This window comes from Neodiprion virginianus, chromosome 5 (genome assembly GCF_021901495.1).
Source record: "Neodiprion virginianus isolate iyNeoVirg1 chromosome 5, iyNeoVirg1.1, whole genome shotgun sequence".
Taxonomy (NCBI): domain Eukaryota; kingdom Metazoa; phylum Arthropoda; class Insecta; order Hymenoptera; family Diprionidae; genus Neodiprion; species Neodiprion virginianus.
Window position 1 is genome coordinate 14098780 of NC_060881.1, and position 18979 is coordinate 14117758.

Here is an 18979-nt window from a genome sequence, read left to right on the forward strand (position 1 = left end):
ATAGCGGAACAATTGGATGAAAGTATATTTTCTGAGAAAAACTATATATGTATATATCAGATCACATAGCTCAGAAAGTCTTTTTTTCAGCTTAAACGGCTGGTTTATTCAATAACACCAATCCAGCAATTTTTGACATCATCCAAATTGCTGGATCGGTAATTCCGCTACGGATCCGCTGGGCGGATCGAGAACGCGACATCCGAACTCAGTTCTATGCCACCACTGTCTGCCGTAGGGTCTTGTACTCGAGGGGGCCACAGGGTGCGTATTGCGTGAACTGTGGGCGGAAGGAGGGTCTCGATGAGAGAGCATCTTTTTTGAAACACGAAAGAATACCGTTCTCTGGCATCGAGAGTCTACCGTCCTGCGTGCGATGTCGTCGTGTCCAAGGAGAGTTGCAAACGCATCGATGTGGTCTCTGTAGACATCTTCTGGAATTGTACTGTCAGAAGGAAAAAATGGTTGACTACCCAGAAGATGCCTCACGCAACTCGCCTACATGAGAGCAGGTAAATATACAATTTGTGAATTTGCGTAATTCTAGGTTTCTTAAATTTTTTAGGAATCACATTAAATATGTGTTTTCTTTGTTTCAGATCTCCTTAAGACTTAACCAATGGCAGACAGTGGTGGTCTATTACTCAGACGATGTCTCACGTAACTCGCGTTCATGAGAGCATGTTAATATACAATTTGTAAATTTTCATAATTCTCGGTTTCTTAAATTTTTTAGAAATAACATTAAATGTGTTTTCTTTGTTTCAGATCTCCTTAAGACTCAACCAACGGCAGACAGTGTTGGTCTATTACCCAGACGATGTCTTACGTAACTCGCGTTCATGAGAGCATGTCAATATACAATTAGTGAATTTTCATAATTCTAGGTTTCTCAAATTTATCAGAAAGTACATCAAATATGTGTTTTCTTTGTTTCAGATCTCCTTAAGACTCAACCAACGGCAGACAGTGGTGGTCTATTACCCAGACGATGTCTTACGTAAGTCGCGTTCATGAGAGCATATAAATATACAATTTGTAAATTTCCATAATTCTAGGTTCCTTAAATTTTCTAGAAATTACATTAAATATGTGGTTTCTTTGTTGCAGATCTCTTTAATGATCAACTAACGACAGGCGGTTTAATAGTGGTAGTATTAGTAGTAGTGTATCATACAGTAATATACGAATGATGTCACAGTAGTGGGATAAACAGGGTTTTTCGAAAAAAAATTTCACAATGGAACGCGTGTCGCTGCGTGATGCTCCAACAGTTGATGTAAAAAGTTTAGAAAATTCTGAGTGAAAAAGTTGAAGTCGTTGATTTGATGGATTTCGGTTGACCATCGTTGCAGAAATTGAACAAAATGTCAGATACTAATTTAAACTGTGCGCATCGTGCTAGATTACGTCCAAAAGCGCTGTACAGATAGCCGATATCTTTAAACAATTGCAAGGTAATGTAATCATGAAGGAGTGTTAAGATCGATAACTTCAAAAACAATTCATGTAAATTAGGTTTGAGGATTTATAAAACGTATCGTTAGGTTCTGTCAATACTCACAACAGTTGGATAAACGAATCGGCATGTAACATTTGAATAAATTAATTTTTTGTAAAAACACATGTGTCTCTTTATTTTATACCCGACAAATAACAGGAATGCATCTTTATTTTTTAGACAATCGACAGACATATGCATCGTTGTACAATTTTTCATATTTCGGAGCGTTCTCATTCACTATCCTGCATAACAATATTTTATACATCATGGTACAGTTATAAATTACAAAGCTTAGGTGCAGACTTGTAGCCCCACGGAAGCGTGTCGGTTGTGTTTTGAAATACGATCCGCTTGTCGTCATTCCAGCTCAGTGCCACTTTCTGCTGTTCTACAGCGTATACCTCGTGCTTTCGACCTAATATCAAATGCTGATTTGTAGACAAATTTTCACGGTTCAAAATACATTCCAAATAATCGTTGAAAGTTATTCTTCTCAACGCTGATCCTTTGACACCTTTGGCACGTTTATTGTCTTTCTCAACTCCCAAGACTCGGAATGCGTACAATTTAGCTCTAAATCCTACAAATTCCAGCATTATTTTTCCGTTATTCTCGTCTTCCATCAAGCCGAGAACTTTTCTGTTCGCTAGAGGCATTCCACAAACGTTGTCAAGCGGATAATCAGACGTATTGAATTCATGCAAGTCCTCCTTCATATGTTCGTATATGTCGGGGACGGTAAAATTGTAAATCAAACTGTCGGTATCCTTATACATTAATTTTGCTCGGTTGCCAAATTTCCGTATAATTCCGTATAATTCCGTATAATTTGTAACGTGGCATTTTTGATGCCCGTTACAAGGGGCTCCGTAAACCCTGGGTGTAACCAAAATCCAGGAATTTCCGAAATTGAGTCGCGAAGTTTTTGACAAAGAGCGCCAGGACTAGAGTCACGCATCCGAAACTACGAGAGGGGACACCTCAGCGACCAGCGTAAGATATTTCAGGTCTTTTTTTGTTTTTTTTATTTTTCGAGCTACAACGGCATCAGGCAAGAAGTCGACACCGAATTCGAGGAAATTGCGAAGTGGCGGACTAGTGACAATTGCGAAGGAAGGATGTCGAGGCTGCGGAGGGGGAGCCGACGCAGATCCCCGCATCGCGGGAATCCAAGGTGGACGCGATTCCCGCTGGCGGCCGGCGCGCCGCAGCCTCTCCCCCCTTCGCCCCGCCAACAATTGACCAGCGAACTTGCGACGGACCGACTGGCGACGAGGGAGCACCACGCTCACCGCCAAGACGTCATGGAGCTGCGCAGAGGACGAGATTGCGAGCTAGCTTTAAGTTCTGCGCAGCGATGCTATCGAAGGTGCGCGTCTAGTTGCGCGATCGACGAAATCGATGACGGATCGATTATTGCGTATTCTTGTGGGTATGACGTCACGTATGGGATAGCGTATCGAGATCCGTGTTGCGGCAGATCGTAGGTTTTTGAAACCACTTTAGTTCTGGCGGTCGTGATTAGTAGTCACGTTTTCGGGGAGTTTCGCGAAGCAATGGAGTCGCCCAAAAATCACGAGGGGAATGAAAAGGGTGTTGCAAGGATGTAGAAGGTAAGCGCTGCTTCTATCCCCGCGATTGAATTTTGAGCCTAATCGCGAAAAGGCTTGCCGAGTAACGGATAGCCGTTTTGGATTTGCGTTGTAGAGAAGTACTCGAAATTCTTTTGCCGATTCTTTTGCTTGATGACCGTAGCCTGAGTACGCGTGTAAGAGTAAAGTAAATTTTGAGTTTCTGAAAAAGTTGAGTAGAGTCACGGGTTTTAGTGGAATCTTTCTCGTTAGTGAAATCAAGTATAGCCGAATTTCGCCGTACCGGGTCGAGCCGCGTTATCGTATTTTTTTGTGTCACCTCTCGAGTAGGTCGGGAAGTGCCGAATTGGAGTGCTCGGATCAGCGGGTCACGTTTTGGAGGATTTTGAAAAGAGTCAAGTTCGGATGCGTTGCGATTGCGTATAGTTTGGGTTACGTTTAGTTGCGCCTGCATTGAGTTCCGTACCCGTTAGTTAAGATAATGTAGATTGAGTTGCGTTACTCTGAGCTGGTGTTTAGTTGAAGTTAAATGTAGTGGTGCTTGCGCCTAGTCAAGTTCACGTTTAGTTAAGATAGTATTCAGTTGAGGTTAGGTGATGTATAGTCGAAATTGCCGTTGCGTTGAGCAGCAGTTGATACGAGAAGTTTGAGCATTGCGTTTTAGTTGCGTTTAAAATATAGTAACGTTTGTGGATTCGTTTAGATTCAGGACAGCTCGCGGTAGCGTCGAAGCTCCGAGTCGGATGAGATCTCGAGTGAGATTGAGGACGTCGTCTGTTCGGTAGCCCGACGGCGCACCGTCGAATGATTAGTTTTAGTTTCGTTTCGAGCAATAATCGCCATGGCGAACAAATGGCGAATTTGCAAATTGAGAAGTGCGTATGAGGATTTTGTGATTGTTAAGTGACGTTTTAGTTAGTGAGCCGCGAGCTCATTAGAGTAAGAAATAGAGTAGGTTACGTGTAATTTTCTGTTTAGTTTTAGACTCGCGATGAGCGATTTTTGGATTATGTTTTTTTTTGTTTTGTATCACCGCTATTGTGAAATATACGATTTTATTTCACTTTTGTTAAATAGCGCGTGTATTTCGAGTGTCTCTCTCTCTCTCCAAAAATTACCCCTCCCCTCTCCGCGGTACTGAGCTATCGAGCATATGCCCGAGGAATAGCGTATTAATGATTTCGAGGCGTGTTAATCACGCCAGACTCCCAACAAAAACTTTGCGATATTGTTTTAGATCCAGGGTACGTCGTGGACGCCAAATTATTGTGCACGCGGTAAGTTCTCGGCAGAATTGGGCAGCAGAAATTACTTTCGTCATTTCATTACCCGTAAATTACAATTACTGTGAATAACTGTAATATTTAGTAACTAATTACAATTGCGGGAAATGATTATAAATTTTGATTTACCAATTACAGTTAGTATAAACAATTGTAATTTTATGATTATCAACTACAATTACTCGAAATAATTGTAATTTTTTTGTTGTCAATTAAAATTACTTGAAAAAATTGTAATTTTTTTGCTACTAATTACAATTACTTGAAACAATTGTAATTTTTCTGTTATCCATTACAATTAATGGAAATGATTATGTTTTTTTTCCAAATCTCAATTGTTTTTCATAATTTATTTAAACAAATTACCTTTGGAAACGTAATGTCGAATTCTCAACATAATTTCAAATTCCGAAAACATGTGGAACTTCATGGAGCTTACATATTCACATTGACTGGTCAAGCAAATTATTTAAACAAATTAATTTTTCAAAGTAATGTGAAATCCTTGATCAGCTACCCAAAAAACTTTGGTAACCATAGCCCATTCACATATTGACTGTAAAAGACTCGTTCCGATCACACCACTTGAATACTCCAAAAACGGAGTAAATTTATTTGTCTATTTGTTATTATTTCACAGGAATAACGTTAGAGAAAAAAATTCAATTGGACCACATCGTGTGGTTTACAATCACTCAAACGAATTTTAATGATATCTGATTTAATTACAATCACTGAGGATGATTGAAATGATTTCTGATTAAATTCCAATCACTGAAAGTAATTTTGATAAACTTTGATTAAATTCAAATTACTCAATGTAATTTTAATGAAATCCAATTCAATTACAATTACTGGAAATAATTTCGATGGACTCTGAGTCAATTACAATTATCAAAAGTAATTTCACTGAACTCCGATTCAATTATCATTACTGAAAATAATTTTAATGGAATTCGATGTCATTAAAAATTATCCTTAGTGATTTGTAATTGTTAATTTTTTATTACAATTTTGCCCAGCACTGGTTCTCGGTCATTTTCTCCGAGTGACCGAGGAGCGGGAAAAATCCACATCACAAATTATAATAAACATCGTAGATATATATTTCAGCCAGATCCATGAAGGAGAAACCTGCATACAATGGTTTATTCAACTTGACTTTCGGCTTACTCATCTCGACGATAATTATATCTTTGCCGAAAACGGTACAGCTGTGAAAATTGGGTTTGGCTATAGTAGCTCCAGCACCGTATCTTCCATTACATTCCGTGATTAGCGTGATATCTCTATACTTCCTAACATTTTCCATTGTTTTGCCAAAAACTGCGTTGTTCATCAGTTTGTGAAAATTCTCCTCGAATTCGTTGTGAGATTTTTTGCGCAAATTGGTATTCAAATCTACATATATTTTTGAGCCACGGGGTTTATCTGAATTTGAAAACTCTGTGAATTTAGAGTAATTTTAAGCCTAATTGTAAGCATTGTTTCAAAACGCTATAGTGAACAACGTAGTTTTTCTTGGAAAGTAGCGTGGGCGTCAATTTCGGTTGCTTACTATTCGAAATCGGAGGTATATAGTATTGAATAAAAGTGTCAACGACACAATCATAAAGGTCAACACAGATTCACATACACATTCACTCTTGCATACAGACAACACATTTACACGGAACAAATACACAAGGTATACAATGTTCACCTCCTTCTTCATACTTACCTCTTGTGTACGAAAAAAGGTCAGTCGTTACAGAATAAACGTACAAGACAGAGGTACAGAATTTTTTACCTGTTCTCAAATTTATCCAACCATTTCCTCTCCTAATAAAGAAATTCAGGCAACTGCAGATAATTTGTAACAGATTATGGACCCAGCATTGTAGAGTGAAAATGCGTTGACAGTTTTTCGAACAACAGATAGACAAGAAATAAGCACGAAAGGAACAAAGTTTTTTTTTTTTAAGATTAAAGAAAGTGTGTGTACACGTTTTGAATAAAGGGATATGGCGGACAATAACTATACATCGATAACTAAACTTGACAGTGAAAACTACCAAACATGGAAATATAAACTAGAACTGTTGTTAACAAAGCAAGATCTGTGAAGTGTAGTTACAAATGATCCCCTTACAGCTAAGTCAGAGAATACCGATGGAGAATACGGGATGGAAAGGCCGAGCGGACATAGGTCTGTCGGTCGAGGATAGCCAACTAGTACACATACGCACGAAAGCAACTGCGAAAGAAAAATGGGAAGCACTAAGAATGTACCACGAGAAATTGTCGCTTACAAGTAAGGTGTTTCTTTTAAAGAAAATATGCAACATGCGATTACAGGACGATGGTGATATAGAGCAGCATATAGGCATGATGCAGGATTTAGTGGACAAGCTGACTGCGTTGGGAGAAGAGCTCGCTGAAAAATTAGTCGTGGCAATGTTGCTTTGTAGCTTACCAGAATCATACAACACAATGATAACGGCGTTAGAATCACGATCTGAGGCTCACCTCACTTTATCATTGGTAAAGGGTAAGCTAACTGACGAACACAACAGACGTCGTAGCTAAGCAACAACAGCCAGCTCAAGCGACGCAGCGTTGTGGGTAAATAAAGATAAAGCCACCGCTTCATCGTGTTTAATTTGTTTTTTCTGCAAAAGGGGAGGTCACCTGAAAAGAAACTGCGAAAAATACAAACGATGGGTGGCAAATAAAGAAAAGGGAAATAAAGATGCAAGTGCGCGGATCGCGGATTATTACGGACAGACAAATGAAGTTTCAAGTGCCAAAAGCAGTAATGATCAAAAGGTTTCGGATACTTCTATAGATGACTATCATTGTTTTTCGGTGCGTAAAGGAAAATCAGGACAAAAGTTAAAGGACGTTTGGTGTTTTGATTCGGGTGCTACGAGTCATATGACAAACAATAGAGGATTCTTTTCGTCATTAAATGAGAATCACTGTTCTCAAGTGCGGGTCGCAAACGGAATAAGGTGTGCGGTGAAAGGAATCGGTGAAGGACAATTAAAGTGCATAAATAAAGACAATAAAGAAATTTGTATCAAACTGAAAGAAGTGCTCTATGTTCCGGATTTTGAGGAAAATTCAATTTCAATTAGAGTGCGGGACAATCTCGGATACAAAACTGAATTTAGTAGTGAAAAGTGCAATGTTTCCAACGACAGTGTGAGCATTGCAGTCGGAATTGCACACGGAGGCATCTACGAGATGAAACTGGCTGAAAGGGCTCTCGCACTAAAGGGCGGTCACACTGAAACCTGCATACATACCTGGCATCGCAGGCTTGGTCATAGAAATCCGGAAACTATAAAGAAGCTAACAGGTAACGAATTAGTCACTGGTTTCAAGCTAACAGACTGCGGTATCAAGGTCACGTGTGAAAGCTGCATAAGAGGGAAGATGGCGCGTGAGCCATTTCCGAAAAGGGACCAGGATAATCGAGAAAAGAAGACAACTCAGCCATTAGAATTGGTACACACGGATGTGTGTGGGCCTATGAAAACAATGACTCGCGAAAAGAAAAGATATTTTGTGACTATAATAGACGATTACAGTAGATTTTCGCAAGTTTTTTTTATAGCAGAAAAATCGGATGCAGCTCAAATCATCCGAAATTACATCGAGCATGCAAAAACACAGTCTGGAAGGAAACCAAAAATAATTCGATCGGATCGTGGAGGCGAATACCTGTCGAAGGACCTTCAAAATCAACTAAGGAAAGAAGGGATCGAAACAAATCTGACGGCACCGTATTGTCCACAACAAAACGGCGTCGCCGAACGAAAGAATAGGCCTTTGATCGAAGCTGCGAGATGCATGCTCATCGATGCGAGACTGCCAAACAGACATTGGGATGAGGCAGTTCATCACGCGAATTATTTGCAAAATAGGATGCCGACAGCTCCGAAGGACAAAACGCCTATTGAACTATGGTATGAAAAGAAACCAGACATCAGCGATTTGCGAGCTTTTGGATGTGACGCCTAGGCATTCATACCGAAAGAACTACGAACAAAATTAGATGAAAAAGCGAACAAATACGTTTTTGTCGGATATGCTAAGGAATCGAAAGCGTACAGGTTGGTGGATCGAAGTACAGGAAAAATCGTCATCAGCAGGGACGTGAAGTTTCTACAGGACATTTACGGTACTCAAGAAGATATAAGTGGAAACACCACAGATTCCGATGAAATCATCAAGAAATCTGAAGAAGTCGCACACATCAAATTTAGCATCAATACCCCGGAGGAACCTCCAGAAGATCGTGCTCCGATGGGCGAAGGAGAAAACAACGAATCACCACAGAATACTACTGCTGAGTCATCAAGAAATTTTACGGATTCCAGTATAATTAGTCTCACAGAAAGTACATCGCAAGACGAAGACGAAAATGATCCGGATTGGAGTTTCGAGTCTGCAAATCAGGACGAAGAACGTCCGGAGAGAAGACAGATTCCACCGTGAGTAAACAAAGGAAGGTCGCCAGATAGATTCCTACCACAGGCTAAACTGGTACAAGGAGAACAAACGGAACCGACAAGTCAAAAAGAGGCTTTATCAGGACCAGAAGCAAGCCATTGGAAATTAGCAATGGATGAAGAAATGAAGTTTATACTCGGAAATGATACATGGAAATTAACAAAAAACCCTCTCGATCGAAAACCGATTGGATGATAGTGGGTATTAAAGAAAAAACATTTAAATGATGGAAAATCAGACACTTACAAAGCAAGTTTAGTGGCGCAAGGTTTTCTGCAGAGATTCGGGATCGATTATGATGAAGTTTTCGCACCGGTAGTTAAACACGAAACATTAAGAATTTTGCTATCGATTGCCGTAAACAGAAATTTGAAGGTCAAACATTTGGACGTAAAAACCGCTTTTCTGAACGGCGTGTTAAAGGAGGAACTCTATATGAATCAACCTCCAGGATACAAACGTCAAGGATACGAAGATTACGTCTGCAAGCTGAAGAAAAGTATCTACGGTCTCAAACAAGTTGCAAAATCATGGAATGATAGACTCAACGAAGTCCTCGAAAAACACAAATTTAAACAAAGCGACGCCGATGCGTGCTTATACATGAAGTTTGAAGAAGAGAATCAAGTGATATACTTGATAATCTACGTTGATGACATCATTGTGGCTAGTCATTCAGCAGAACTGATCGAACAGACAAAGAATATGTTGATCAAGTACTTTTGCTTGACGGAATGGGAAATCTCAAATGCTACTTGGAAATTCAAGTCAGAAGAGACTCTTCTGGAAACTTCTACATATACCAGAAGAATTATATAAAGAAGGCAATAAGTTCTTCCGGATTGGAGGAATCAAAGGGATCGACCACGCCAATGGACACCGGTTATTTCAAGCTAAGAGAAAATTCTTCGGACATTGAAAACGAGTATTATCGAGTGCTGATTAGATCTTTACTATACGTCGCTGTAAACACTCGACCAGATATTTCAGCAGCTGTATCTATTCTGAGTCAAAAGATCACTGCACCTACGAACGTTGATTGGAATGAGGCGAAACGATGCGTACGATACTTGAAGCAAACAGTGGAATACGAATTGAAATTGAGCAACAGGGATCAAACTTCTAAAGAACTGATCGGATTTGCGGATGCGAACTGGGCAGAAGACAGAGATGATCGCAAATCAAATAGTGGACACATCTTCAAACTCAACGATGGAATCATCAGCTGAAATTGCAGAAAACAAAGTTGTGTGGCGTTATCATCCACAGAAGCTGAGTTCGTGGCACTAGCCGGAGCATTTCAGCAGTTAACTTGGATTCGCAGAATACTAACGGATTTTGGAGAGCCTCAAAAGAATCCGACAATTATAAACGAAGATAACCAAAGTTGCCTGAATAAAATAATGACTATAAAAACAGGACGAAGCATATTGACGTGAAGTACTATTACGCAAAAGATGCTACAGCCAATAAAATTGTTGATTTTCAATTCTGCTGCACCGAAGAAAACGATGCCGATATGTTGACAAAGCCGCTTGGACCAAACAGGATAAAGATGCTATGCGAGAAGATCGGACTAAGAAACTGGATGGCAGATGCGTCGTTGAGGGGGAATGTTGAATAAAAGTGTCAACGACACAATCATAAAGACCAACACAGATTCACATACACATTCACTCTCGCGTACAGACAACACATTTACACGGAACAAATACACAAGGTAAACAATGTTCACCTCCTTCTTCAAACTTACCTTTTGCGTACAAAAAAAGGTCAGTCGTTACAGAATAAACGTACAAGGCAGACGTACAGAATTTCTCATCTGTTCTCAAATTTATCTAACCATTTCCTCTCCTGATAAAGAAATTAAGGCAACTGCAGATAATTTGCTACATATAGTGCTCCGGATACAGTGGCGAATCTTTATGAATTTCATGCAGTTCCTAAGGATATTCCAAATCCACCTCCAGTATGTAACCAAACTCCGCATCGTCCGAGATGGTAAGAACATCGCATTGTCCGAAGTCTGATACCCATTCGAAGGAACTGTATTGCACAGCAAAGCTCATAGCAGCACCGTACAAATTAATAACGTTAAAGTACATGAGATGAGATTCTTCCACCGCAGGATCGAATACCTCCCCCATGTACCTGTTATTAGCCTTTGCGTATCTGTTCGAGCACTGTGACACACCACCACGAATACCTTTTTCGATAAACGTAACCATATCTATGTCGGTGAGAAGCTCGAGCTCGATGTCGGTACATTTTTACATCACATCAAACGACAGACCGGGCGCGGTGTAATAATGTAACGGGTCCAGTTTGACGTACAGTCCTTTTTTGTCTTCGTTGATATTTTAATAGGTTTAAGTTACGACGAATCAGGGGATATCTGGCTCCACGAAACCGATTCTCAATTTCATTGAATAAATACCAGATCTTATAGTCATTGTTCCACGACTTGACGCTGTAGTTCACAATGTACAGACATTTTTCATCTTCGTTGATATTTAAATACATTTAAGTTACGACGAATCAGGGAATATCTGGCTCCACGAAACCGATTCTTAATTTCATTGGATAAATACCAGATCTTATAGTCGTTGTTTCACGACTTGATGCTGTAGTTTACAATGTACAGACCTTTTTTGTTTTCGTTAATTTTTTGATACGTTTAAGTTACGACGAATCAGGGAATATCTGGCTCCACGGAACCTATTTTTAATTTCTCAAAATAAATAAATACCAGCTCTTGTAGTCATTGTTTCACGATCCGTTTTGAATTGAAAACCTCTATCCTGTTGGTTGAGAGTTTATTTCAGAAACTTCCTGAATTCAACGTCGCACAGAACAGATTCTTGAACGACATCGTATTTTGATTCTCTCCCGTACTCACTAGCTTAACTTTTTTCCAATAAAATATTATTTTATCATCATTATCAACCGTTTTCAATTCAAAATTTCAGAAACTTCCAGAATTCGACGTAGCACCAAAATTCTCTGACCGCGGGCCGCTCAACGTCAAGTCGCAACTCGACGATTCCAAGTATTATTTTCGTCGACCGCGTACCTCCGTCCGTTTTCTGAAGACGTTTGATAATTCTCTGTGATATTTCTCGTCTTTTCTCCAATCGTTGAAACCTTTCGCAGAATTTTGTTGAGAAACCGAATATATCTATGTATTATATACAATACTTTATTTATAAAATTAATAAAAACTTGTCAAACGAAATCTAAACTGCGCCTTAACCTTGCATCTCATTCTGGACTAATCTTTGCACCAACGTCACCATGTTTTGCATTCCAAGAGCGATGGTAACCCAACTCCGTGGGACCCGCGGCTTTAAACGTGCGCTAACTCGGATGTTGGTCGACCTTGTACTCTATCCTTCACTGAGTCCGCTGATATCTCATCGTACAGTCCACGTCACAGTTACGTGATTCAAAACGTAGCTTAGAAAACATTCGTCTTTGCTCATCGGTGTTCAAAATAGCACTTTCTTAGATTGTAAAAGTCGATTCGAATTGCTGTTACCAACAATGTGTTGAGTTTAAGGTGAACAGGATGGTTTAGCGCTGAGTCACAAATACATGTATTTTTTTTTGGTATATTTTTATTCAATATTGAACGTCGTACTATTGAATGGTATGAAATAAAAGCTTCGTCAAAAAATGTATACAATTTCCTTGAAGGTTATGCAATATAAAATATATGAAGACGCTGCACACATTGTCCAGGTACGTGTACAAATTGGGCGAGAGTCGACGCATCTTTCAATTCAATTTGACCGTACTGACTGTCCAGATACTGCAAGAGCAACCGCTCCTCCTCCATCGTCTGCACCAATTTCTGATATTGGGTCTCGTCCGCGTTCAGCAGTCACACAATCCGTGCCGGTAAGAATACGCTGAATTCGTTGTTCAGGTCTGTGACGACACGCTGCCCAAACCTCGTTTGGACTTGACGAATGTTGGCGACTTTGTAGATTTTGAAAAATTTTCAGCTCCGTCAATTTCTTTGTCGGCAGTAATTCGTTCATGCTTGCAACTTTGTTGAGTTTTGTGAAATCCATTTTTTTTTCTTTCAATGTTCAGTAGTTATGTGTTTCTTGATAGATTTAGATTAGAGAACTGTTTTGTCACTTTGTTGAATTCTGACTTCGGGTTTTCAAGTCGTGAGTATGTTTGAAGTACAGATCGATTCGCTGTTTTAATTCTGCTTTGATTGAAGTTCTCCTCACGAGAGCTGAAGATGCAAGACTATCTTTCTGACCTGAAATTCGGATTTTTACAGCCGTATTCCTCCTACAAAGAATCCTTAAAAACTTCTAGAAGCTACCGAAATGATGTGTCTTCGATTGTGTGGGTAACTTTAGATGTGTACGGTTCGGTTTCTTTCTTACTCCTCGTTGATCTGACGACACTCGATTAAATCGGCTTCGCGTTCATCGTCATCTGGTTCGATGTCCAATAATACTGCAATCACTTTGTTTTGCTATTTTTGAAAAGTCAGGATTGACGTTTTGTTCTGAAAATATACCTTGTGTAGTCTGTGCGGTTGCACACGAGCTCTCCGGACACACTCAACGAGCCACCGAAGATCTTGTAGCGAAAAATCTGACGTCGCGTTGCTAAATCCGATAATTATTGCTTAGCCTGTGAATTCGTTATTACGTATCGTTACGATTTCAAGGTTTTCGTCTCACAAGAAAAGCAGTCTGACTGATGTACAAGTTTCGTGTGCTAACCCATTTTATACAGACGGTAGACCTAGTCAGATGTTACAGAATTGCGTTTGTGTATGCGCGCGCACCTTTCAGCATTCTTAGTGCGATAGTAACCCAACACCGCTGATCCATGGCTCTGAATGTACAGCGGCTATTGGTCGACCTTGCACTCTGGTCTTGATTGAACCCGTTGAAAATTCATCGTCGAGTTCACATGACAGTTTCAAGCCGAAAAAAATGTCACGTGGTTGATATCAAACCGGCATCTGAGAAAGTGAAAAACAACTCTCAGAACCATTAATTTTGGAATGTCGCGTGGTTGATAACGTGGGAAAGAAATGTGGGGGTGGTTGATGTTACACATCAGCAGCCCTACCGTGGAAAAGGGATTTGGAGTGGTTAGTGTGACACATCGTGGAAAAGAATGCGGGACGGTAAAAAAGTTCTCGCCCTCGCTGCACCCTCTACTGTTGGCAGGCGAGCACTACATGGAGGATTTGACCTTCAGTCGGTGAGATTGACAGTAAAACAGCTCGATTCTGACCTTTGACCGATAAAAATTGTTGTTAAAGCAGTGCAATTTTTACCGTCGACCGATACAACTGTCGGTGAGGTTGCATGGTTTTGACTTTAAGTCGGTACGACAGACTGTGAGGTTATCGCGGTGAAGGGTTTGAGTCTGGGGAGAATGTCGGTGAGTATCGGTAACAGGAATCTGCGTGTGAGACTCTCATAGCTATACTACTCCTCAGAACTCAGAAAACCCCGCGAAACGAGCTCGTGATCAACAGGAGAGAACTGGCGAACACAATTCTGAGTTTTTCGGTTGTGACTTTTGATGCGTCAACCTCAGCGTATTGTGACTGTGCCCAGATAATTGCTCTGGCAGATCAACGTTGGAACAGCGCATGAAAAATCCTATTCCGGCGAAATTTCATTAAAAACGCCCTATATTTTTTCAGTTCCGGTGCCAAAAATATTTGGTCGTGGATTTGATTCGACTGACCTTTTTCTGACTAATTAAACGCCCAGGAACTCTGAAAACGCAGACGATGAAGTGTGCGGTCAACAGGAGACAAATGGCGGCCAAAATTCTTGGTTTTCCGGTTGTAACCTTAGATGCGTGGATCACGGCGTACTGAATTTGCGCCTCATCGATTTCTCCTGTAAAATTACGTCGGAATGCTGCATGAAAAAACCTGTTCCAGCCGTTGTCAGTATCGCGGAAATTATCGCTGAATATACCTTACAATTCTTCGGTTTCGAAGCCGAGAATTTTCGGACGCAGATTCAATTCATATGACCCTTTCCTGAACGATTGGACACCCAGGAACTTTTGAAACGCGACAGAAAATACGCAAGATCAGCAGAAGAGAAATGGCAAACATAATTCTTCGTTTTTTGGTTGCAACATTTGATGCATTAATCGCAGCGTAATGTGACTGCGCAACAGCGATTTTTCTGGCAAAATTACATTAGAACAGCGCATGAAAAATCCTATTCCAGCACTTGTCAAATTCTCGAGAATTTTGCCAAAAATGCCCTTAATTTTTTTCAGCTTTGGAGCCATAGATGTTTGTTCCTGGATGTGATTCAAATGACCCCTTTCGGACTTATGGGATACCCCGGAACCCAGAAAACGCAGACGAAAAAGTGTGAGGTCAACAGGAGAGAAATATCAAGCGAAATTCTTCGTTTTTCGGTTGTCACTTTTGATAAGTTGATCGCAGCGTATTTTCACAGCGCCCAATTACTTTCTCCGGGCAAATTACGTTGAAACAGCGCATAAGAAATCCTTTCCTGGCACTTGTGAAATTCGCGAATATTCCGCTAAAAATGCCGTATAATTCTTAAGATATGCAGCCGGGAATGTTTGGTCTTGGATTGTATTCGAATGACCGTTTCCTGACTCATTGGACACACAGGAAATCAGAAAACGCAGACGGAAAAGTGTGAGGTAAACAAAGGACGAATGGCGGGCAAAATTCTTGGTTTTTCGGCTGGAACTCTTGATGCGTTGATCCCAGCGTATTGGCACTGCGCCTAATCGATTTCTGTTGCAAAATTACGTCGGATCAGTGCATAAGAGAACCTATCTCAGCACTTGTCGAAATCGCGAAAATTTCGCGAAAAATACCCTATAATTCTTAAGGTTTGAAGCTGAAAATGTTTGGTCGCAGATCCGGTAAGATTGACCCTTTTCTGACTGATTAAACCCCCAGGAACTCACAAAACGCAGGGAAATGAGCGTGGGATCAGCGAAAGTGTAATGGCGAACAAAATTCTTGGTTTTTCTGACGTAACTTTAGATGCGTTGATCCAAGCGTATCGAAATTGCGCCCAATTGATTTTTCTTGCGGAATTACGTTGGAATGCTGCATGAAAGAACCTATTTCACCACTTTTGAAAATCGCTAAAATTTTTGCTTAAAATGCTAAGCCTTACTATTTCTCCAGTTTCAGAGCCAGGAAGTTTTGAATCAGATTCGATTCGGATGACGCTCTTTTGACTATTTAAACACACAGGAACTCGGAAAACGTGACGCAGAATATACGAGATCAAGAGGACGGAAATGGCGAACAAAATTCTTCGTTTTTCGGTTGGAACTTTTGATGCGTTACTCGCAGCGTATTGTGACTGCGCCCAGATAATTTCTATGGCAGATCGACGTTGGAACAGCGCATGAGAAATCCGTTTCCAGCGCTTGTCAAATCCGCGAACTTTCATCAAAAACGCCCTATATTGTTTCAGTTCCAGTGCCAACAATGATTGGCCCTGGATTTGATTCCAATGGCCTTTTTCTGAATAATTGAACGCCCAGAAACTCAAAAAACGCAGACGAAGAAGTGTGAGGTCAACATGAGAGAAATGGCGAGCGAAATTCTTCGTTTTTTGGTTGTGACTTTTAATGCGTCAATCGCAGCGTATTGTGACTGCGCCCACATAATTCCTCTGGCAGATCGACGTTGGAACAGCGCATGAGAAATCCTTTTCCAGCGCTTGTTAAATTCGCGAAATTTCATCAAAAATGCCCTATATTTTTTCACTCCTAGTGCCAAAAATGATTGATCCTGGATTTGATTCCAATGAGCCGTTTTTGAATAATTGAACGCCCAGGAACTCAGAAAACGTAGACGAAGAAGTGTGAGGTCAACAGGAGAGAAATGGCGAGCGAAATTCTTCGTTTTTCGGTTGTAACTTTTGATGCGTTGATCGCAGTGTATTGGAACTGCGCCAAATCAATTTTCCTTGCAAAATTACATCGAAATAGTGGAATACAAAACCTATTTCAGCACTTGTCAAAATCGCGTAAAGTTTTGTCAAAAATGCGAAGCCTTACCAGTCTTCCAGTTTCAAAGCCAGAAAATTTTGATTTTAAATTCGATTCGAATGACGTTTACCTGACCGATTGAACACACAGGAACTTAGAAAATGCGACGAAAGATATGCGAGATCATCAGGACAGAAATGACGAACAAAATTCTTCATTTTTTGGTTGTAACTTTTGATGCGTCAATCGCAGCGTATTGTGATTGCGCCCAGATAATTTCTCTGGCAGAATGACGTTGGAACAGCGCATGAGAAATCCTATTCCAGCGCCTGACGAATTCTCGAAATTTCATCAAAAATGCCCTATATTTTTTCAATTCATGTGCTAAGAATTTTTGGTCGTGGATTCGATTTAAATGACCCCTCTCTGACTGATTGAACGCCCAGAAACTCAAGAAACGCAGACAAAAAAGTGTGAGGTCAACAGGAGAGAAATGGCGAGCGAAATTCTTCGTTTTTCGGTTGTACTTTCTGGTGCGTTAATCACAGCATATTGTGACTCCGCTCAGATAAATTCTCTGGCAAAATTACGTTGGAACAGCTTATGAGAAATCCGATTTCACCACTTGTCAAATCCGCGCGAATTTTACCAAAAATGGCTTATATATTTTAAGTTCTGGTGCCGCAAATGTTTGGTCCTGGATTTGTTTTAACCGACTTTTCTATGACCAATTGCATGCTTAGGAACTCAGTAAACTCAGCAAAAAGAGCGTGGGATCAACAGGAGACAAATGGCGGGCAAAGATCTTAGTTTTTCTGTTAAAACCTTGAATGCGTTGATCACAGCGTACTGAAATTGCGCCTAATCGATTTCTTCTGCTGAATTACGTCGGAATGCTGCATGAGAGAACCCGTTCCAGCCATTGTCAGTATCGCGGAAATTATCGCTGAATATGCCTTACAATTCTTCAGTTCCGAAGCCAAGAAATTTCGGACTCAGATTCGATTCATATGCCCCTTTCCTGAGCAATTGGACACCCAGGAACTTTTGGAACGCGACGGAAAATACGCAAGATCAACAGAAGAGATATGGCGAACAAAATTCTTCGTTTCTCGGTTGTAACGTTTGATGCGTTAATCGCAACGTAATGTAACTGCGCCGAAATGATTTTTCTGGCAAAATCACGTTGAAACAGCGCATGACAAATTCTATCACAGCACTTGTCAAATTGGCGAGAAGTTCGCCAAAAATGCCCATTATTTCATCAGTTTTGAAGCCAAAGATATTTGTTCCTGGATGGAATTCGAAAGACGCTTTTTCGACTCATTGGACGCCCTGGAACCCAGGAAACGCAGACGAGAAAGTATGAGGTCAACAGGAGAGAAATGGCGAGCGAAATTCTTCGTTTTTCGGTTGTCACTTTTGATAAGTTGATCGTAGCGTATTGTGACTGCAACCAATTAATCTCTCTTGCAAAATCACGTTGCAACAGCGCATGAGAAATCCTATCCCAGCACTTGTGAAATTCGCGGAAATTCCGCCAAAAATGCCCTATAATTCTTCAGTTCTGAAGCCGAAAATGTTTGGTCCTGGATTCGATTCGAATGACCGTTTTCTGACTAATTGGACACCCATGAACTCAGTAAACGCAGACGGAAAAGTGTGAGGTAGACAGGAGAGGAATGGCGGGCAAAATTCTTAGTTTTTCGGCTGTAACTCTTAATGCGTTACTTGCAGAATATTGAAACTGCGCCCAATCGATTTCTCTTGCAAAATGACGTGGGATAGGAGCATGAAAAAACCTTGTCCAACACCTGTCGAGATCGCGAAAATTTCCACAAAAATACCCTACATGTCTTAATTTCGAAGCCGGAAATGTTTGATCTCAGCTGTGATTTAAATGTTTATCTTCTGACTGGTTGGACGCTTAGGAACTTAAAAAACGCACCAACTAGAGCGTGCGATTAACAGGAGACAAATGTCGGGCAAAACCCTTGGTTTTCCGTCTGTAACTCTTGATGCGTTGATCCCAAAGTATTGGAACTGCACCCAATTGATTTCTCTTGCAAAATTACGTCGGATAGGTGCATGAGAAAACC